The sequence below is a fragment of the Phoca vitulina genome, unplaced genomic scaffold (assembly GCF_004348235.1).
Source record: "Phoca vitulina isolate PV1807 unplaced genomic scaffold, GSC_HSeal_1.0 scaffold2, whole genome shotgun sequence".
In the NCBI taxonomy this organism is placed as follows: domain Eukaryota; kingdom Metazoa; phylum Chordata; class Mammalia; order Carnivora; family Phocidae; genus Phoca; species Phoca vitulina.
The window spans coordinates 17,164,773-17,188,460 of NW_022589705.1; positions in this window are offsets into that span (position 1 = coordinate 17,164,773).

Below are 23,688 nucleotides of genomic sequence, written 5' to 3' on the forward strand. Positions count from 1 at the left end.
AAAGTACAGAGAGGAGAGGCCAAAACCAGACCCACACATACACATTGTATCACCTGCATCCAGGACAGGATTTCTCACATTGCCTACATCCAATGCCTATGCCTTCTGTTCTCAGGGAAGTTGGAGAGTCAGGGAAGGAGACACTAACCAATCCTTTTGATGAATTGCCATGGGTTGGAAAGTCAAAGCTTGCAGAGATACTTGAAAAACAAAGCGAAAAAACAAAACAAGCTTGTCTAGCTGTAGACATTAAGAAGAAACTAGTGGAAGGTCTACAGCAAACTGTTGTCTGCCTACACTGTCTATTGTGGGTGCACTGCCAAGCAGTTGGTGGTAGCCTACGGCTGCTATTGGCCAACTAGGGTAGAGGTCAGGAAGAAAAGTTAGATATGAAGACAGGAAGAATGAGGAAAAGCTAGAACCCACCAGTACCTCTGTGTCTGTCCATGGACATAGCTAAGAAAACCTCCAGAGTAATGGCCACTTCCTTATTTTCTCTTTCCAAATTTTGTGCAAGTTCCTCTATCAGCCAACACTAATGGAAAAACCACTCAGAGGAGGAGATTCTGGGAAACAGTTCTCAGCTTAACCAAGTTAATGCAGAGGAGTGTGATATATAGAGTTACCTGATTTATAACAAATGTGACACTACAGTGTAGTGAAAAACAGATGATCTTTTCAATAAATGTATTTGGATTAATTAGATATTCATACAGGAAAAATAAATCTTGATACCTATCTCACACAACAAATATAATCAATTTCGTATGGATTATAATGTTAAAGGTAAGACACAATTTTAAAAGGAAACTAGACCAATATTGGTCTTCATAACCTTGAGGTAGGCAGAAATTTCTTAAACAGGACACAAAAAGCACTAATTATAAAGGGTAAGAGAAAACTTTCATAAAATTGACTACATTAAAATTAATATTCACTATTCATCAAAAAAATGCCATTTAAGAGAGTAAGAGGGCAAGCTAAAGAATGGGAAGAGATATACGCAATATATGTGTTAGGAACTCATATTTAGGATATTTAAAGGACTGCTACAAATAAATAAATAAGCATAGAACCCAACAGAAAAATGACAAAAGATGTATTATAAAAGAGTACACATCACCAGAGTATATCCAGATGGCCAATGTATTAGTTACTCATTGCCATGTAACAAATTACCCCAGAACTTCATGGCATAAAACAACATATATTTATTATATCACACTTATTTACCTCACATACATTTATTTTGCCTGTGGGTCAAGAATCTGTATAGTTAGTTGGGTCTTCTGACTCTGAGTTTCTCACAAGGCTGCAATCATCTTAAACTAATGTCAGTTAAAGATGGATCTGTTCCAAGCTCATTCCAGTTGTTGCTAGCATCATTCACTTCTACCTGGCTGTTGGACTGAAGCTTGAGTTCCTCAGTTCTGAATCATAAGTCCTCTCCATGTGACAGGTCACAACATAGCAGCTGGCTTCATCAGAGTAAGCAAGCAAGACAGCAAGAGTGCCAGCAAAACAGAAGTCATAGTCTTTACAACCTAATCTTAGAAGTAACATCCCATCACTTTTGCCATATTCTAATGAGCTGAAGCAAGTCATGAGGTCCAGAACATACACAGGGAAGGTGGTAGATTACACAAAGACATGACTATCGGGACAACTAGCACCCTCAAATACTGTTGATGGGAGTATAAACTGTAACAATCATCTTGGAAAATGGATTGGTAGTATTTATTAGTTGAATATAGTCATAACCTCTGACCCATCAAGTCTATGTATACCTGTGTTAACTCAAAGAAAGTTAAAAAAAAAAGTTCATAGCAACACTGTCCATGATAGCCAAGGCAATTTAAATCTCAATTATTAGTAAAATGTATATACTAAATGTATAAATAAATTGTGTCATATTTGTACAGTGAAAGTCAGCATAACAATGAGAATGAGTAAGTTAACACTACATCCAACAATATGGATCAATCTCTCATATGTAACTTGAATGATATAAGTTAGATACTCAAGGAAGAATATAGCACAATTCCATTTTCATAAAATGCAAGCCAAAGTAATCTATGGTATTAAAAGTAAGAATAGGGGGGCACCTGGGTGGCTCAGTCGGTGAAGCGTCTGCCTTCGGCTCAGGTCATGATCCCAGGGTCCTGGGATCGAGCCCCGCATCGGGCTCCCTGCTCAGTGGGGAACCTTCTTCTCCCTCTCCCACTCCCCCTGCTTGTGTTCCGTCTCTTGCTGTGTCTTTCTCTGTCAAATAAATAAAATCTTTAAAATAAATAAATAAATAAATAAATAAATAAATAAATAAATAAATAAAAGTAAGAATAGGTTACCCCAGAACAGTGACTGGAAGGGGGGCACAAAGGGGCTTCTGGGGTTTTGCTCAAAAACTTTCAGTAACTTCTCATCTCATTCAGAACTCACTAAACTACAAGACCCTGCATGAGCTGTCTCCTAACTCCCCGCTCCCTACTATCTCTCTGTCTTCATCTATTGTTCCCTCACTCACTACTCCAGTTTCCTTGAACATTCCAACCATGCTTCTACTTCAAAGCATTTTGTCTTATTGCTGTTATGCCTGGAAAAATCCTTCTCCCAAATTTTGGGATGCCTCGCATTCTCACACTTTCTCAGGCTTTGTTCAAATGCAAACTCATCAGAGAGGACTTACCCAATTACATAAAGTTGTGTTGTCTTTAACCTACCTTATTTTTCACCATGCAGTTATCAATAACTGGTATGTAATATATTTATTTGTCTAATATCTGTCCTCCTCTATTAGAATGTAAACTCCATGAGCAGGGGCTTTGTTTTCTGTTTTTTGTTTTTTTATTGCTATTTCCATGAAATCTAGAACAGTGTCTTACATGTAGTAGCCACTCTTTAATTATTTGTTAAATGAATAAAGAGACCAGAATCCTAGTAAGGAGAAGAAGAAGGATCACAAAAAAACTGAACCAGAATTGATACAGATAGGGACCAGGGAAAATCACACACCATACACAGGCCACCCATTGGGCTACTGTTAGTAACCATTTTCATTATCTTAAGACCAAGAGACATGGATGAGGTAATGCCCACTAGATACAGGTGTAATATCCTACAAGTACATTTTGAGAACGATGGAAACAAGTATCAATATCAATACTTATGGATGGCAGGAGTTTTCCCCATAAGATATAAATTCGAGGGGCGCCTGGGTGGCTCAGATGGTTAAGCGTCTGCCTTCAGCTCAGGTCATGATCCCAGGGTCCTGGGATCGAGCTCCACATTGGGCTCCTGGCTCAGCGAGGAGCCTGCTTCTCCCTCTCCCTCTGCCTCTCTCCCTGCTCATGCTTTCTCTCTCTCTCTCTGTATCTCTGCGTCTCAGATGAATACATAAAATCTTAAAAAAAAAAAAGATATAAATTTGAGTCTTGCATCAGGGTAGTCCTAGATTAGAAGGAAAGATACCACTCAAGATTTCTGAGTGCTTTTATGTCAACAGAGTTCATTCCCTCTGATAGATGACTAATGTCATAGACCTCTTAAAAAAACTAATTTATGTAAACAGGGCACAATGAAATCAGCTACATAGACTTTCAAGGACCTTGTAGTGCATCCAAAAAAATTGTTTAATTGATTTTCATAGCCATTAGGGTAAGACTGTTCTTTGTTCATATCTACTGTGAAGATTATAGCTTTGGTAGATGAACTGATCTACTGAAAGGGGCAGCTTTTAATCAGCTGCCACTATATTGGTCACAGATAGAAATGATATGACAAATGTTGCCAATGGACACTTAGTTTATATTTCTTTTTATTCCATGTTTCCACTTGTCTTAGGTTATTTGACTCAGAGATTTGTCTAATTCATATAAGCAGCTCATATGCCCACATTAGTAGTCTTCCCTTATGTTTTCCATTATTTGTACTCTGTGTAAATGTTTTATCTTCTTCACTGTCTCTATGGATTAATGACCATTTAAAACAGTAAGTTGAAATGTGTTTTGTCTTGAGTTTTCAACTCCTAAAAGAATGGTGAACCCAATGTAATATAAGTCAATATTTAACATGCATACATCTTATAATAACAAGATTCAACCCAATTTGGTTATTAGTACTTTAGGGTAGCATCTGTCTTCTAATTGCATTTTTAATGGTAGTTGGTCAAGCATGTCATCATCTGAGAACTTAAGAGATGGTATAAATAGATATGTAGTAAATGGTACACATCTACATATTAGCTAAGTATAAATACCCCTATTTAATCAGAAGGATATTGCACTTCAAATCTGACATTCACACTACTTTTCAGGAAATCATAATGCGTATTTAGGTGTAGCACAGAAAATGATGCATTTATCTATAATCTACTGCTTACATGTATTTCAAGGAGTGCCTAAGTGCATGTATTTAATATAACCTATATTTAAACATCAAGAAAGATAGCATGAAATAAAAGATTCATTTTCTTGCTAACATGTTAAATTCAAATAAACTTACGGATTAATTATATAAAAATATAGCAAATACGTATCACTAGGAAAAAGCAAGGATGAAGAAACTCCTATGTAAACTGCAAAGGTAAAAATATCAATCTTGTTTATTTTTCCTGTTCCAAATTACTGAACTTCTAAGGCTATTAATGGAAAATTATAAATAGATACAACTCAATTTGATCTTTCATTACTGTATCAATTTCAGTTTTAGGCCAGCAATTGCCCAATATAAGAAAACTCGTTTTTATAAAATTAACACAATATTGGGGCACCTGGGTGGCTCAGTCAGTTAAATGTTCAACTCTTGATTTCGGCTCAGGTCATGATCTCTGGGTGGTGGGATCCAGCCCCGCGATGGCCTCCATGCTCAGTGTGCTGCCTGCTTGAGAATTCTCTCTCTCCCTCTGCCCCTCCCCCCTCAAATTAATAAATTAATTAAATCTTAAAAAAATTAACACAATATTGTTTTCTCGAAAAGTTCATGTCTTTTCTCAAAACAAACTTATTTCTCATATTACCAACTTCTTTTTATGCTTTATATACTCATTCATTATTTTATTTATTGAGAATCTAATATTCCTCATCTTATTTATTTTTTATGCCTCTCACGGTCCTCATGTTTTTGTGCCATCATGGTACATAGAAACTGCCCAAATATCCTTATTTTAAGCCCCCAGCCACGGAAGCATTCCTTGTTTCCAAATTGCTATTTTCTTCCCTTTGCCTCACCTCACTATTGAAGGGCCATGTTTGCCTTAATAATTCCAGCTGAGGACATGCAGGCAAACTACTTAGGCTAATATGTACTAACACAACAATGAATAAACTACTGGACCCCAGTCGTTCCCTGTGTACCTTCTACTAAAAGCTAATGAAAGTTCATTCAAACACTGCAATTCAGTGGGCCTGCCAACAAAATGATAGTGCAATAGGCAGGACGTTAGGAATCTGAATGGATGCTGTTCTCCAGCACAACGAAATCCCACGATATGGGTATGTTCCACCACTTTTGTCACTGCATGAAGGTGGTTCTGGAACCATATACTCTCCTCTTCGGAGGACAGGTGTGCTCCTACAACCAGAAAAAAGCTCCAGGAGAGAGTCTCAGGTTTTAACAATGATTAGCCTTTAGTGGTAGAGTGTAGGGCTGTGGGCACATGAGAGGGTGGACACAGCATCTGTTCTGTAAAGGAACAGTGGTAGCAGGGATCAAGAACGACCTCACCACTATCTTTTCCCACATTTGGGTGGGTCTTCACAGGTAGGAAGGACTCACAGTTGCTCTAATGCATCAGCATTATTATTCCATTGACCCATCATCATCTTCACCCAAACACATTTACTGAGCTGTCTGTGCAAATCATTGGGTAGAAGAACATAAAAGAATAGAGAAAAAGTATAGGCCTTCCAGGAACTCACTAGTAAGGTAAGGGTTAAAAGTAATTACAAAAGAATAAATGCATAAATGGCAGCAGGAGATAAGTGTACTATGTAGCCTGGGTATTATTAATTCCCAGACATTTTAGCAACAATGAGCCTTAGATATTCTTCAGCTGAGGCCCATTATTGAGTCATAGAGAGGTTAAGTGGGTTATCCAATGTTGCATGACTTAAAACTGGCACCAAAACTCCTGATATTGACAACAAGTGCTGAAATTAATTAAAGAAAGTAACTTGGTCAATATAAAGCCAAAACAGGAAAAGAAGTCTCTGTTTCTCTTCAATACCTTCACCATTTTATGTTATGATATCCAAAATCAATTGCAGTAGGTGAGTCTGTGTTCATCCTGTGAAAACAACCTCCCATAGAGTCAAAGTGAGCCCCCTTTTTTTTGCTGCTGTCAGGTTTCATCATGACCAGCAGCAGGAAATCGTAAGGTTTGAACATGCCATGACCCACATTACTGATCAGAACATCCAGTTAGCGTGTGACAAGGTTCTGAAACAATCTGCCTCTGCTATTTACTCTTCATTTATTAAATGAGTTGGGGAAATTCACACATAAAGCTAAAAAATTAAATGACTATTTTATTCAGCTTTGAAATAAGCAATCTTGCTTACGAGTAACATTATATTCTTATTTAAAGTAGATACGATAGAAGGAAACAGCCAGTTCTTAGAAAGCTAAAGAGAACAGAGAAGCCATGTTGTAAGAATGTCACCAAAATATAAAGAAAGTCATTTTTCTTAGTGCCCATAGAGTAAACCAGAAAAAAAAAAAAAGATACAAAGTAATTTCTCAGGTAAGTAAATGAAAATTGCATTCACTGTCACAATACTGTTGATTTTGTTGAAATTAAAATCCCCAAGTATATGCATCACCTCAGAATTACCAAGGCTACCCTTCTGAACACCTTAAGAAAGACACACACACACACAAATTATTGACAAATAAGAATGGTATTTATCTCCTCCAAAGGACAACAGGAACCAAACAGATCTTTGTTCATTAAGAAATGTTCAAAGCTTGGGGTGCCTGGGTGGCTCAGTCATTAAGCGTCTGCCTTAGGCTCAGGTCATAATCCCAGGGTCCTGGGATCGAGCCCCGCATCGGGCTCCCTGCTCCGTGGGAAGCCTCCTTCTCCCTCTCCCACTCCCCCTGCTTGTGTTCCCTCTCTCGCTGTCTCTCTGTCTCTGTTAAATAAATAAATAAAAATCTTAAAAAAAAAAAAGAAATGTTCAAAGCTCATACATTATCAACATGGATAGTAGTGGCAGGCAGATGTTAGAGAAATGAATGGAGAATGAAATCACAAAACACCCAGAAAAATATGAGGTAGTAAGAATATGAGGTGATAAAAACTATCCAGCATGCTTTCTTAAAGGGTAAATCTTTTCAGGAAGTGCTGTGGAAATTTTAAAAGATAATGTAAGTCCAATAAAGTGGATTACTAGGTACTAGCAAACTCCAAATGTATTTGAAATTTGTGCCACATAAAGTCTTCCCGACTACAGAATCCCAGTGGAGATGGGGGCTGCTGGGAATGAAGGTGGAGGGTGTTGAGGACATCTAATTAGTAATAAGTAACAAAGTACCTTATTGAGAAGAATTTGTATTCCATTAATTTAGCCAAGTACTTGGTTTATTGCTAGTAGTAAATACATACTTGTTTCAGAAAATGAGAAAGAATGGAGAAAATCTGCTTTCCAGACACAGAATCTAAACTAATGAGATAGCCAAGAAAAGACTGTAATGAATTTAGGAATAAGGAAGAACTGATCCACTAGTACATGAAACTCCCTATTAGGATCATGAATGTTTAGAAGAGAAATTTGCTTGGGGAAGGGTTGGAAACAGGAGTATCCATCCAAATTTAGAATTATGTAAGCATCAAGATGAACAAAATTAAGCTTTTCTTTTGTAAGGCACAATGGGGAAATTATGACTTTTGCTTGGGAATTTCCTTTTTTAATTATGCAAAAAAAATTATATACTGTGAAATTCAAGCAGTCTCACAAAGCTTTAGCTACATCTCAATTAAATAGCATAGGGAACTACATAAGGAACCCAGACAAATGAAAACAATTATGGGAGCAACTTTGATCAAGTTAAGATTTTTTTCCAAAGTAGATTTTAAAAAAATAAAGAAATGGAAAAAATACTTCCTGTCTTTTACTGTTTTGTCCACTTAACTTGAACCTTATGCCCAGCTCATTAATTATGTAAGACACTCATTATTTGGGTGAAATATCGTAGCTATGATTCTTGTCTGCCCAGCACATTTCTCATCTTCCTATAACTGGAAATAATAGGTATTTCTTTTTTCAGGAGCCACTTCAAGTCCATATAAATAAATAATGGTACCTTCTACTGTCCCAGCCAAAGTAGAGGCATATGGCATACATACCCTAGCCTCCTGGCCAGGAAGAAGCACATGGCCTAAACAAGGTCTGTAAGAATCAGGAATTTTTCAGAATTAACCTGACACAAAGGGTCCTCAATCAACATGTGTTAAATAAATGTCAGGCAACTGAATGCATAAACTAGTGGGATTAAGTTAGACCTGTTTCTTTCCTTTAGAATCATGATGCTGGGAGAATATAATCCTGTCCTGCTCAGTCTTTGTTAATTTATTACAGGAAGCTCACCAATCAGTAGATGATAATGATGCTGAGATTAAAGGAAAGCAGAGACAAACATAACTAAGAGATAAGTAAAGACAGAATCTTCGTGAAACCCTTCTGGAACTTCTAGTTTTGTGACTAATAAATTTTCTTTTTGCTGAAGCGATCCAAGTTTCTACCACTTGCCCAAGGAAGCTCATGACAAATACAATAATCTTTGGGAACACTTTAAAAGACCCCCAGAGTACCTAGCAGAAATATGGGTGATCAAACAAGTAATCACTACAGATTTAAATAAAATGTATTTCCTTATAGATGTACATAAAATTCAAAATTGTCATTGGAATAAGCAGAAAAATTTTGCTCACAGTGCACTTTCAATTCCCAGTTGCTCTCACATTAAGCCTAATAATATTACTTTAGGAAAAAAAATAGATAATATTAAGTTCATATATAGCACATATCCTGCATAATATAGAAGGTTCTAAAAGGCTAGATGTTTACTATTCCATTTTCATGATTTAAGACTTTCATACAGTATTAGAAACATTTACAATTTATTAGCAACTCCCTCTTTCATTTCCTTTTTTCTTATTGCTTTGGAAGACTATTTTAAATTTACCATCAACTGATGACTTTCATCTATGGACATTAAGTTTCAGAATCATAAGTTCAGATTCCCATAAGGCCACAAAAAAGACTACTCTAGTGAGCTTAAGAGTGTCTTAAGGGGCGCCTGGCTAGCTCAGTTGGTAGAGCCTGTGACTCTTGATCTCGGGGTTGTAAGTTCAAGTTCCATGTTAGGTGTAGAGATTACTTAAAAATAAAATCTTAGGGGTGCCTGGGTGGCTCAGTTAGTTAAGCGTCTGCCTTCGGCTCAGGTCATGATCCCAGAGCCCCGGGATCAAGCCCCACATGGCGCTCCCTGCTCAGCAGGGGTTCTGCTTCTCCCTCTGCCCTTCACCCTGCTCATGCTCTCTCTCTCACCCTCACTCTCTCTCAAATAAATAAATAAAATCTTTAAAATAAATAAATAAATAAAATAAAATCTTAAAAAAAAGAGTGTCTTGAACTGTAATTCTGGTGAAGCTAATTCCCCTCATCAGCCTTCGAGAATCAAGCCACAACTGTAAATTATTCCTCAAAGTATAGAAGATGAGTAAGAAAAAAAAAAAAAAAAAACCTCAACAGTAATTCAACATTCACCTGATATATATTTATGGAGTATTCACCAGGACAGAGGTATTGTTCTAGGTGCTGGAGGTAAAACCATGAAGAAGGCAGAAAGAACTGTGATATTATTATAACCCTGATATTATCATTGGAGAGAGAGATAATCAAGTAAATAAATGATGAGATAATTTCAGATAGAGATAACAAAACAGGCATAAAATTCAAAAGGTACTGCATTCAAAAATGGCCAGGTTCGGGAAATCCACTCAAGGGAGATGATGCTTTAACTGAGATCTGAATGAAAGTTACCAGACATATGAAAACCTGTGAGACCAGCATTCTAAGCAGAAGGAACCGATGTGCAAATGCTCTGAAGATTTGAAATTCAAGAAAAGTAGATGGATACCTACCATGGCTGGAGTGTGGGGAGCAAGAGGGAGTGCGGCAAGTGATGAGGTCAGAGAGCTCTGTGGGCAAGGATAAGTTCGAGAAGCCATTAAGAAGTTTCAGACAGGGGAATGACACCATCTAACTTCCCTTTCAGAAAGGTCACTGGCTCTGGGGGCAGGGTGAACTATAGGTCTCAAGATTAGAATTGCAGACGTCAGTAGGAAGCTATTATGATAGTCCAGAGAAGGCATGATGGTGGCTTGGGCTAAGGGGTTGAAACGAAGAGAAGTGGAATAATAGCACAGGATCCTTTTGGAAGAAGAGACGAGGATTTATAAGAAGTGGGTGAAGGAAGAGAAGAATCAAGGAACCTCATAACTACATCTGATAATGAAACTTGAAGAATGTGACTCCAGTTAACATGGTGAAATCTCCAAGTTAAACTAAATTGTTAAATTTACTCTCATTTTCAGGATACTTAATTCATAAAGTAGAAATGACTAAGCCAACCAAAATATCTAAGAATGTGATTTATAATATGATCAAATTTCCTTTGTAAGAAAAATAACCACTTTTAAAAGAGGTACATTATTAGGGTGAAGATGACAATGGGAGTTTGAATATTTCAGGTCTTTAAATTGACAACCTTACCCAACCTTATACAGAAATCCCCTTATGAACTCCTTTAGACCTTCTCTCTGTATCACTTAATATAATCGTTAATTCTTACCTCTCATTTTTGAGTACAGGTTTTATACCTTCTCAAATTGTAAGCTTATGCTTCTTTATACCCTCTCCATCATTTAACACAATTTTCCCCTCAACATAATGGCTCAATAAACATTTTTCAGTATATACATCACTTCCTCTCAAAGAACTGCCTCCCCCATCTTCCTTTTTTCATAGTTTACCATTCTTCCAGTACAATTAAGCTGGGGCTCCTCCATAAGCCTCCTCTGCTGCATCTTTCAATCCTTACAGAGCATTCCATTCTCATAACTTTCATATCTGTTCTTCACTCATCTCTTACCACTGTAGTTGCTGGGTCACGCTGGCAAGGAAATCAGTCCCTCCATCATTAATGCGACTTCATGTCCCATTTTGTAACAGTGAACGTCTCAACTAACAAAGAGAATCTCGATGCTGCACTCCCCTGGGCAAAACTGAAATCCCTTTGTAGATTTTTAATATTTTACTCTCCTGAACAAAACTATAGCCCTTTAAGAGATCCTTAATGTTTCACTAGACAACAATTGTGACCAGTATGGTATTTCAAATACTGTATTTCAAATCCATAGTTTCAGTGGTATTCCTTTCAAATAGCCTAAAGCTCACTAAGTAATGATAGAATCCACTTTCCCTCTGCTACTGACCATTCATCACATCTCATCTCCCCTACCGAAGAGCATGAAAAAACTCCTTTCCTGCAGACCACAAGACAAATATGAAAGAAGGCCTTTTATACTCAAATGTAAAAGGAAGACTAATTTTGATGCATTTAAGAAATAGGGTATGGAGTTCCCCAAAGCTGGGCTGGTGTATATCCTCCTTCCTTCTTGCAATAAATTGTTATCAATAGAAAAATCTTTTTAAATTTTGAGGCTGTAGTTTTTCTCACAATATCTCATCTTCCCTACTAAACGCTAAGCTCCTAGACCAGTGTTAATAACCACCACAAAGTATTCCAAAAATATTTGTTTAATAAATTACTGCATATACTTAATTAACAAACAAATCAATGAATGAATAAATGAATAGCTGCTTTGATGAGTAAGATTGGACTTCCAGGGCGGTCTCATTTGGGCCAATTTTTTTTAAACTTTCAATCCAGTCAGATTTGCATTAGAAAGTCTCCTTTGTGCAAACACTCCAGGGCAACTGTACAAAGTCACTTTGAAAGTAAATGCCATCAAATATTAATAAGATAAGCCAAGGGAAATAAGCTTGTAGTTTATCCCAGATAAAAAGCATTTTTTTTTCCCCTGAAGTATGAATACATACAGGAATTTAAAGCTCCTCTCTAGACACCAGACAGAGGCATGTGGGTGGCAAAGCTAACTAGGAACAGCAGAGTGAGTGGAACATATTGGTAAAATTAAAAGGGTGGAAAACCCCTGAAACGGTGAACAAGGACCTTAGAAAATGCTGCTATTTTTCCCATTAGATTTTTCTTCCCAGAACATACTTATATCTAATCTAAGGGAGAAATAAATTTAAAGTTGTATTTTGGCAATTCTACAACCACACTATCGTTTTCTAAAATAACTAAAGCAGTCCAGATCTCTAGGGTCTAGAAAGGCTTCACAGAATCCCTCCAAATAAGAAACATAAGGGACGTTAGGCTCACAGCGCAACAGCAAGCCTGGCTGGGAACGGAAGAAAAAAGGTTCCACAAGATCCCCACCCAAATGACAGTTTTCCAGTGAATCGTGAAATGTATTGTATTGAATCAAGGAACTAAATATTGAAACAAGAGTCAATCTGTCATTCAACGAGAGCCGTCTGTCCGAGATGTCCCCACAGCATCTTCCATCCCCGGTTCTAGGACTGCTCTACTCATGGACTACAGATGGTAGGCAGAAGCGCAAAGACCTGAGTTCTCATTCTAACTCTGCGACTCACGAGCCAGTTGACTTCAGTCAAACCGTTCACTTCCCTAGGCCTTCCTTTCCTTACCTAGAGTAAAAACAACACGGACACCCGTCTCCTGAGACCGCACGCACATACGTGAGGTAGAAGCACCAAAAGCTACCGCCTAGACAGTGTGTTGCAATAGGCCCTCTGCCGCCCAAACCTCTCTCCCACATGCTTACCCAAATGTTGATGTTAAGTGCAAAAAACAAACAAATAAATAAATAAACTTACATGTAAAGTGGTTGAAGTCCAGGAAGACCCATAGCGGCTGCGGGTGCTGCAGCGGCGGTGGCGGACGCGGCAGAAGCTAGGAGAACAGAGGGGCACCTGGGCCCGGCCCCCCGCAGGCGGCTGTGTACGTGGCTCGGCAGCCGCATCTTCCTGGTGAGGAGCAAGCACAGGCCCCCTTCGGTGCCGAGGGAGCGCTTCCCGCCCGTCAGGGTGGTGTGGACCATGCACGCCAACGAGTCCAACGGCACGGCCTTGGTCAGGTTTGCCCGCAGCTCGCAAACCTGCAGGGCCGTGGAGGAGAGGCACGGCCAGTGCCTCAGCCCCAAGGGCACCAGGCCCATCAAGCTGCGTGTCTGGGTGCTGGTGTGCCCGTGGGGGTGGTGGGGGCAGGAAGATGGATGTCTCCCGCCTCCCTTCAGCAGAAGCTGTGCTTGCTGGGGTGCGGGTGGTACTTCCGCTCCCGGGCCGACTGGAGAGCGCCTGGCCGTCTGGGCACGGGAGGAGGGGAGGGTGGCGCTGGGAGAGGGTTTCTTAGGCCCGGGGTGCGGGGTTTGGGGGATGCGGAAGGAACATTACTCCCTGCTCAGACCTGGCAGCCTGGCAAGTCTGGCTGCAGAGCTGCAGTGGCTGGGCCTCCCCCCACTCCCGCTGTCACTAACCTGGAACTCTGGATTCCACCGCCCAACTGTGGCCCCGGACTACTTCGAGGAATTCTCTGGCCCTCCTTTCTCAGGCTCCCGGTTGACCATGTAGAAAAACATAATACTATTTTTCCTCAGGTTCGTATGGAGCTTAACAACTTGATAAACGCACACTGAACTACGGCACCCTGGCGTTGGGCATTTTCCAGTACCAGACAACGGTATGTATATATATGTAATATTTAAGTGCAGGTGATTAAAACTGCTACTATTGAAAACAAAAACATAAAAACTTTAAATTCCAGGGATGGGCGCCTGGGTGGCTCAGTTGGTTAAGCGACTGCCTTCGGCTCAGGTCATGATCCTAGAGTCCCGGAATCGAGTCCCGCATCGGGCTTCCTGCTCAGCAGGGAGTCTGCTTCTCCCTCTGACCCTCTTCCCTCTCATATGCTCTCCCTCTCTCTCTCATTCTCGCTCTCTCAAATAAATAAATAAAATCTTTAAAAAAAAAAAAAAACTTTAAATTCCAGGAAACGTAAGTCATTGACTAATTAATAACATGGTGTCGGTATCCCATTTCCCCCAAATATATCCAGGGTAAGCCCCTACCCTGGCAGAGAGCTCAGGTATAGAATGAACTAAGTGGGCCTACCACTTGCAGGTGAAAGAAAATTGTGCACTGGGCCAGAAAGAAAATATTAAAATCAATCTGAGAAAGAATGTCAAAAATCAGGCTGGGATACTGAGTCTAAAATTGTTCCTCCAAGCTGGTAGCATTTAGGATGTTAATTGTGTAATACTGAAGATTAGGGACCCCAACACTGCCATTGGTACCTCCTGGCCACTAGGGGGAGCCAACAATGCCCTGCTCTATAAAGGAAGACCACTTGTTTCAAAGTCTACTTTTTGAAGGGCAGGAATTATTTTGATTTTACAGAGCCACAGGAACCCTTGTCATCACATTATTCCTCTGGAATATATAGGGACAGGATGGCAGTTCTATTCGCTGGAAAGAAAAATAATACACAACACAAATTGAAAAATTAGAAATCAGGGGCACCTGGGTGGCTCAGCCAGTTAAGCGTGTGCCTTTGGCTCGGGTCATGATTCCAGGATCCTGGGATCCAGCCCCACAAGGAGCCCCACATCTGGCTCCCTGCTCGAAGGGGAGCCTGCTCCTCCCTCTCCTGCCCCGCCCCCTGCTTGTGCTCTCTCATGCTCTCTCTCAAATAAATAAAATAAAAAATCTTAAAAAAAATAAAAAAGAATTAGAAATCAGATATGCTCTACATAACTACCCTTAATAACTCATTTGCTAATCAGTGCATTAAAATAGAGCAAGGACTCTAGCATGATGTCTTCGGTAATGCACATATTTATTTTTAAACTGATATCCTATAATTATTTATTCCCGTGTATGTCAGACATGTGCCAAAGATCTTGAATATGCCTTTGTTTTTGTCCCAACCGGTAGATCCAGACCCCAATATAGACTGCTATAATGCATGCTTTTCTTTTTCTCTAAGTGTGTGTGAGTGTATGTGTATATCTACTATATACTATTTCATACATGCAAAAGTAAATAATATATATGTAAATACTGAAGCATATTAATAGAAAAAATAAACTCAGCACCAACTAGAACATACCTTTAAACTGTTGGCTTCTTCACACACTGTACTGATTCATTACTGTGAATATTGCATTGATCACTTCACTGCTTTTTAAAAACTAGTTTTCATCACACATATATACACTTAACAATATATATTTTAGATTTCTTGTTCTGGATTTTTATTAAAATTATATCACACTGTATGTTGCTTTTGTGATTTCTTTTTATCTTCAACAATATGTTTCAATGATTCATCCATTTATTCCCTGTGTCATTCATTCTCACTGCTGAATAATATTCCATGGTAGAGTATACTATACTATTTAATTGCTATCTCCTTATTGGATATTTGGGCTGTTTCCACTTTTTGCTCTTATAATCAGTTAACAATACTGCTATGAATATTCTTGCTTAAGCCTCTTGGGACATGAGGTAAGAGTTTCTCAAGGGCATACACCTAGGAAGACAATTTCTGGATCATAGGTCATATGCATCTTCAGCTTTCAAGAAAATACTAAATTGTATCCAAATTTGTGATTCCACTTTATACTTCTACTAACAATGTGTGAGGGTTCTCATTGCTCCACATTCCTATCCAGATTGGCATTGTCAGACTTCTTAATTTTCCCAGTTAAATGGTTCTAAACAGTTCCTTGATAAAGTCATAATTTGCATAATGATGATGAACTTCTTTTCAAATGCTTATTGACCATTTTTATTTCTCCTTCCTGAAAATGCTTGTTCATATTCTTTGTCCAGTTTTCTATTGAGTTGTTTGTTATTTCCTTAATGATTGCAGGAGTTTTTTTCATATTCTTTATTCTAATCTGTTATCTGTCATATGTGTTGAAAATAAATACTCCCAGATTCTGGCTTAAGTCTTTTCACTTTCCTTCTTTTTTTTTTTTTTTTTTTTTACAACATGTGGAGTTTTTTTAGAGAAAGAGTGAGAAAGGGGTGGGCAGGGGCAGAGGGAGAGAGAGAGAGAGAGAGAGAGAATCTTAAGCAGGCTCCATGCCCAGCACAGAGCTCAATCTCATGACCCTGAGATCATGACCTGAGCTGAAATCAAGAGTCGGTCACTTAACCAAGTGAGCCACGCAGGCACCCCTCACTTTCTTCATAGGTCTTTTGATGTCAGGGGAACTGTTAATGTATTCATACTACTATCTTTTTTCTTTAATGGTCATTAATTAAAATAGTCTGTTTTTTATTTTTATTTTTTAGTCTGTTTTTTGATTAATTGATTAATAATCTGTTTTTTTCCTAAAGTTCTTCTAGTTTTCTCTTTTACATTTAAGTATTTCATCAATCTAGAATTGATGTTGTAGTAGGGAGTAATGTCAGGATGGATTTTTTTTCTCATGTATTAACCATTTGTCCCAGTATCACTTGTTTCTAATGATCTACACCATCCTTCTCTCATATCTTTTGATTACATGTTCTCTTTCATCCTGATATGTAAAAATGCAATTGCATTTTTAAAATGGGTTTTATATCCAGCCACCTAGCTAACTGCTCTTATTAATCCTAATACATTTTCTAGGAATTACTTAACGCTTCCATGTTGACAGTCATATCATCTATATAATAACTTGTGCATGTTTTTTCTATGATAGACTGAATAAGGGCCCCCCAGAGATGTCAACATCCAAATCCCCAGAACCTGTTAATATGCTACCTTACATTGTAAGAGGGGTTTTGCAGCTGTGATTAATAAAAGATCTTGAGATGGGGGATATTATCCTGGTGGGCTCAAATAATCATCAGTGTCCTGATAAAGAAAGTAGAGAGAGATTGTATTATAGGAGTAGGAGATGTAACAAAGAAAGCAAGAGATTGTAGTGATGTCAGGGGAGGGGCCATGAGCAAAGAAATGCAGGTCTCTAGAAGCTGAGAAAGGTAAGGAAACAGATTCCTCCTGGGAGCCTCCAGAAGGATCCAGCCTGCCAACACCTCAACTTTATCCCAGTAAGATTGATTTTGTACTTCTGACCTCCAGAACTGTAAGACAATTATTGTTGTTTTAAACCACTAAATTTGTGGTAATTTGTTAAAGCAGCCACAGAAACCTAATACACTTTCCAACCTTTTTTATTCCTTTTTCTTGCATTAACATTTTGTCTAAAGATTCTGACAAAATGGTTTTTTTTTTCTGACTACATGCTTCTCTTACAGATTCTTAAATATGATAGGAAGAAAAGCTTGTAATACTCTCTTGACATTTTCAGATTTATTAACGATAAGAAATTTCCAGAAAAGTATCCAAATTCTTTCTAAAGGCTTTAATTAAAGCTGAGACATGTTATTTCAAATATTCCAGGCACACTGTTTTTAATGAGAGCTGCTTAACACTCATGGCTATAATAATGCTCTGATTTATATATATTCTTTATGTACTTATTTATGATCAATTGATATCTTCTTTATCTCTGGAAAGTTCTAAGGTATCAAAATTGTTACAATAGAAAGATTAAAAATAATAAAAGAGCATAACATTCTAAGGAGGAAAGAAAAATAGATGTGCCAGGTGCCTGAAATGAGTAGTGAGCACAGTGGGAGTTCTGAAAACACTGTCACTTTGGAGAACTTAATTTGCAAGTTAGAGACTGACTTGCCCATCAGCCAAATATGAGTATATCTTTATAGGTGCATAAATAGCCATAATTTTTTTTTAAGATTTATTTATTTATTTGAGAGAAAGAGGGAGAGAACAGGGGCGAGGGGCAGAAGGAGCAGGAAAGAGAGTTCCAAGCAGACTTCATGCTAAGCATGGAGCCTGAGGCAGGATTCGATCTTATACCCGGAGATCATGACCTGAGCTGAAACCAAGAGTCAGTTACTTAACTGACTGAGCCACCCAGGTGCCCCATAGCCATAATTATTAATAGTCATATGGTGTAATGAAGTGGGAGTCAACTGTAACTGACACCATGTTCAATGAAATTTGGAGAATTTCCATTGAAATGTAGCCTTTGTCACATGGTTTATAGTGTAATAATTTCAGTATGTAAGCCTGATCACTTATTCATCGAATACAGAGCTTTAATATTTAACAGAAAGATAGGGGAATATTTAACAGAAATATAGGGGAAAAGCTGTAGTTCACTTTTGTGCTTTTTATGACTTCTAACACCATAAATGTCATCTTCCTGAGGAAAACTATTATATATTATTTTTTCCATGATTGAGATAAATACATTGAATCTATTGGTTCTCTCTAGCAAGAACTGAATAATCAATGGATTGTAAACTCTGATCTACAGAAGTTTTCTGATAAAACAATAAAATTAAAAAAGAAGGAGTTGTACTCCCTACTTCCTCAGCAGGGACTAAAATAATAATAAAGTTATAAACTCAAACTCTAAAGTGGAGTACCCTAAAAAGATTATCTTGTGCCCCCTAAAATCTGGGTAGATTTTGTTAAACACTTTCAGATTTCCTGTGATCCCTGTTACCTTTCCTAGTCTAGTTTTGTGTGGTAAGAACTGACTTCTTTGGTTTTTAGAGCAGTTAGTTTAGCTCATTCGTATTTTGGAGATACACACCCATAGCTCCCAATCCATTACTTGCTTTCTTCATAAGTTGTACCTTTTTTCTACTGACTTATTCGTGAAGAGCCAGCTCATTCCCCTGCACTTCTTTCTATAAAGGAAAACATCAACACAAAGAAAATGTATTTCCCTCAGCAAGTATTTCTATGTATTGACTAAATGCCGCTTTAACCTCACTATAGCTAGCTCCCTCCCACACCAGCCCGTACTGTGACACAAAAATCAGAATAGAAGAAAGGACACGCAAAGTTTTCACCTTGAAATGTACCACTTACCCCTTTCTCAGGATTGAATGTAGCATCATCAGTGGGAAGAGTAAAGAAATCTTTTCATGAACCTGATACAGATTAAGGAAAACACTCTCCCCAGTTTGATCTGTTGGCTCAATCTGACTTTTGAGGCCCAGATCTGATGATCTAAGCAAAATGAAAAATAGGAGGTAAAGATATAACTGCTTAGACTGAGCTCTGATGTAGGCCTTAGAAAAGCAGAATAATAATAACAATAATAATTAACAACTACTTATAATCTAATATGAACCAGACATTTAGAACATTTCATATATTTTTTATACCCTTATTCATGTGATCCTCATAACAATTCTGTGAATAAAAACTGGAGCACACAGAGAAGAAATAAAAAGCCCAAAGTCACACAACTATAAACTATCCTGGCTCTTGAAAGTTCTTGAGCCAGGATAGTTAGCTCACCAGGAAAGGAGACTAGACAGAGATTTAATGTAGAACCCTGAGTGGAAGTTGACAACCAATTCCCCTAATCCTGGCAGTGGTAGTTAAGAGTCTGGATGGAAGCCACATCCAGTGAAGAGAACATATGCAGAGTAGTGTAGTATGCTCTAAGAGGAGTACAAGAGAACTATAATACGTGGTTTCTACCATCCCATGTTTTATATTCCAAAAGTAAACTTAGATATTCACATGAAACAATTAAATACTAATTCAACCCAATACAATAGATAGTTGCTTGAGCTTGTTCAGTTTTACAAACTGACAAAAGATGCCAAAATCAGGATCTGCATTCAAAAAGAAGAAAGATGAAGGAGGCATGGGATCTGTTTGAAGGATCTCAAGGTTTAGTGGAGGAAAAAGTAGGCTTGTAAATCATCCATTAAAATTTCCATGTGGTCAGTGCACTCAGGCACTAGGTGCCTAAGAAGATGTGACTGGCATTTTCTAGAAGACCAAGGAATTCTTGCCAGGGAAGATAATGCTTAAGCTAAATCTTAAAGGATACATCTTTAATATTCTATGAATGGAACTTTTCTCATTTGAAAACATATTTTCATTCCTAAATAAAACCATTGATTGTATTTGGCATTTCATTGGTACATCGTAGATATGCAAACCTGAGAGTGTAGCCCATTCATAGACACAATTAAACTTTCTATGTTGCAAATCAGTCTAACTCAGAGCATGGCATTTGGAAAATCAATTTAGAGAAAGGCCAGCTGCCAAGGCAATGCACACATGTGTCTTCACATCAGTAGCCTTCTGCTGGCTAATACAAAAGCTACGTCAACGACTAGATCAATGCCATTAATAAGGAGATTTCTCAAGTTTAATCCATTGCAATACCTTATTTTCACATATTTAAAGAATGTAAGGATTTAGAACTATATTGGTTCTTGTCATTATATTTTTGAAATAAGATCAAGATCCAATATTTTGACATATGCATCAGTAGTGCTCCATTTCAAATGCATTCATTCTTTCACTATATCCTTACTGAACACCCACTCAGAGCCAAATACTGTTCTGGTCAAAAGGATAACAGCAGTCCACAGGGCAAACAATAGTCTAGTTTCAGAAAGGCTATCTTCCAATGGAGAAAGACCAACAGTCAATAGCTACATAAGACATGAATAAATACACCAAATTTAGATAAGAATTAGAAGTTAGATAAGTGCCACAAAAAAGATAAATAAAACAGGGTGGTGGGTTAGGGAATGAATTGGGGGCTATAAAAGAAAGCTATTTAAGGTTGAATGGCCCCAAAAGCCCTCTCCGAAAATATGACATTTTTTTCTAAGACTAGAATGATGAAAAAGTACCAACTATGAAAGATCTAGTAAAGAAAATTTCAGGCAGTGGGAACACTAAGTACAAAGCCTCAGAGACAGAGGTGATCTTGGAGTACTTGAGGAACAAAAGGAAAACCAAGTGGCTAGAGAATAGTGAAAAAGAATGAGAGTGGCCAGTGATGAGGCCAGGGAAGACAGAAGGTCTTGGAAAATTAGGTAAGAAGTTTGGACTTTCTTTGAATTGGCATAGAAAGCCATTGGGAGGTATAAGCAAGGTAATGACATGATTAGATTTAAACTTTTTAAAAAACTGTTCTAGTTACTATGAAGAAAATTGACTATAAGAGGAAAGAATGAAAGCAGGAAAATGATTTAAGAGGCAAGTATAGTTGGGCAAATAAGACATGATAGTGGGTCAGACTAGAGTTGCAGGACCTAGTGACATATGATCACATTCATGATGCGTTTTGGAAGTAGAGCTAGCAACATACTTGTAAATTGGATTTTGGCTTGGGAGATGATAAAGATAAAAATGCAGAAAGAAATTGAAAAAGAATTGGAAGAGGGAAAAATAGAGTTATCTTTTACCATGTTAAATTTGTAATGCCTATTGCATATCTGAGTAAAGATACTAAATAAGCTTCTAGATACACGATTCTAGAATTCAGAGGAAAGATATAGAAAAGTGGATTGATATTTGGGAGTTATCATCATATAGATAGTATTTGAATCCCCAGGGAAAACATAGACAAAGGAAAAGGGGACACATAGAGACTCCTGCGGTCCCTAACATTTAAAGATCTGCAGAGGAGAAAGAGAAATGGGAAATTGAGAAAGAACATCAGTGAGGGAGCAAGAAACCGAGTAAATATGGTATCATGAAGGCCTAGAGAATGATTTCAAAAAGGAGCATTTTTTTAATGGTTGCTGTGAGGTCAAGAAAAATGAGGACAGATAATTAACTCTGTGATGTGGTGAATTACAGGGCCCTAGTGACCCTGATAAGAACATTTCAGAAGTTTGGTGGCAATGAAAGCTCAATTTAGTAGAATATGTTAGCTAGCAATTGCTATGTAACAACCACCACAGAACTCAATGGCTTAAAAGAACAGCTATTATTTCTCACAAGTTTATGGATCGACTGGATGGCTCTATTAATCTGAACCAGTCTCAGCTGATCCCCATATCCTATTGGCAAAACAAGTCCAAGTCTATCCCAGAATCAGAGTAGGTGAAGACTAGGAAATTAGCGACCAAAGGGCATGGATACAGGGAAGCTATTAATTAGAGCCCACAATGCAATTAAGTTACTATGCATGTCAAGAGGGTTGAGAAGAAAATAGCGTGCATAGAGACAGTCATAACAGTTTTGAAGAACTCTGCTATGAAAAGGAGCAGATCTATGGGTGCCCAACCAAAGATGATATGGAGTCAAAGACTACTAAATTTTTGTTTTTTAAGATAGAACATGAAGGAGTGTGCTCATAAGCTGATTGAAATAATTCAAAAGAGAAGGAGTTAGGAGAGAAAAGGATACTTGTAACAAAGTCCACCAGTAGATAGGCTACAATCAGTGCATACCTGGTCTCCCTCAGGTTAAATTTGTTTCAGAATTCTTAAGGATTAAGAAAATTTAGACAGCTTAGGAAAATCTTATTTAAAAAGAAAAAAAGAGCTTGCTTACAAATCAAAATTACACACAGAACTGTTCATACCAGGGAAGTTTACTTCTATGAAATAAAGCTGTTGCAAGACAAAGACAATACAAGTTCAGAAGAGGAATCACCTGGGATTAGCGTCTTGATTCCAAAAATCAAAGTATTCCTCAATCCTAGTGATGCAAACTGTGTCCTTAGGGAAGTCATTCTCCAATGTAAAACACTGATTTGAATTCACTGTATAAGCCTGCATTATTACTATCCTTCTAGAGTGTTACATTTTGAATGTGCAACATTGGGACAGCCTTCATTTCACTAATCACTTGAGGAATTGAAATAGTCACTCAGTTAAAGATTGCTTAAATTTACAAACCACTGCATGCATGAAAAATTCATCAGCTCACTATCGATAGCTGTTGAACTAATTACCCATGACTTGGGTCAAATGTCTTTGAGTGCTTAATACCATTTAGGCAAATTAGTGCAATGGAGGTGATTCGGGAAGAAAAAGTCACATAATTAAACTTTTAAAATCTGAGTTTGTTGTGCAGTTTTTGCAAAATTTTAGGCATTAAATTGCAGACTGAGAGGAGTTTTGTGTGGCTGACAATGAACGTGGTATGTATAGTGACTGTTTCCAAATCAGAAGCCCATTCAAACAAGGTTCTGATTTCACTGGGAACTCAGGCTGACTAAATATTTAAAAACTGAACTTCTTATGTCAGTTGTTAGGTCTTTATTTTCACAGTAGTTGAAGCTAATACAACATGGCTCCTAGGTCGAGGACAGAAGCTTCCTAATTTCAAAAACATTTCTGCAAATCCTCCCTATATATGATTTCATCCTCGGTAGATTGCCTCAGGCTGCCTGGGGGGATCCTGACAGGACAAGATCACGAGCAATTAAACACAGGATGGGCTACTTTAAGGAATTCTTGACTTCTACCTTCCATTAAAGAAAGCATTTCAAAATCATCACTGTCCCAATAGTCATCATCTGGTTCTAGGAATGCCTAATTGTACTGAAGCCATTAACAGGGAAGAATGAGTAGGAGATATACATAGTAGGGGATACAGATGTAAATATAGATAGATGGATAGATAGATAGATAGATGATAGAGAGAGAGAGAGATGATAAATGATAGATAGATGGTAGATAGATAGATAGATAGATGATAGAGAGAGAGAGA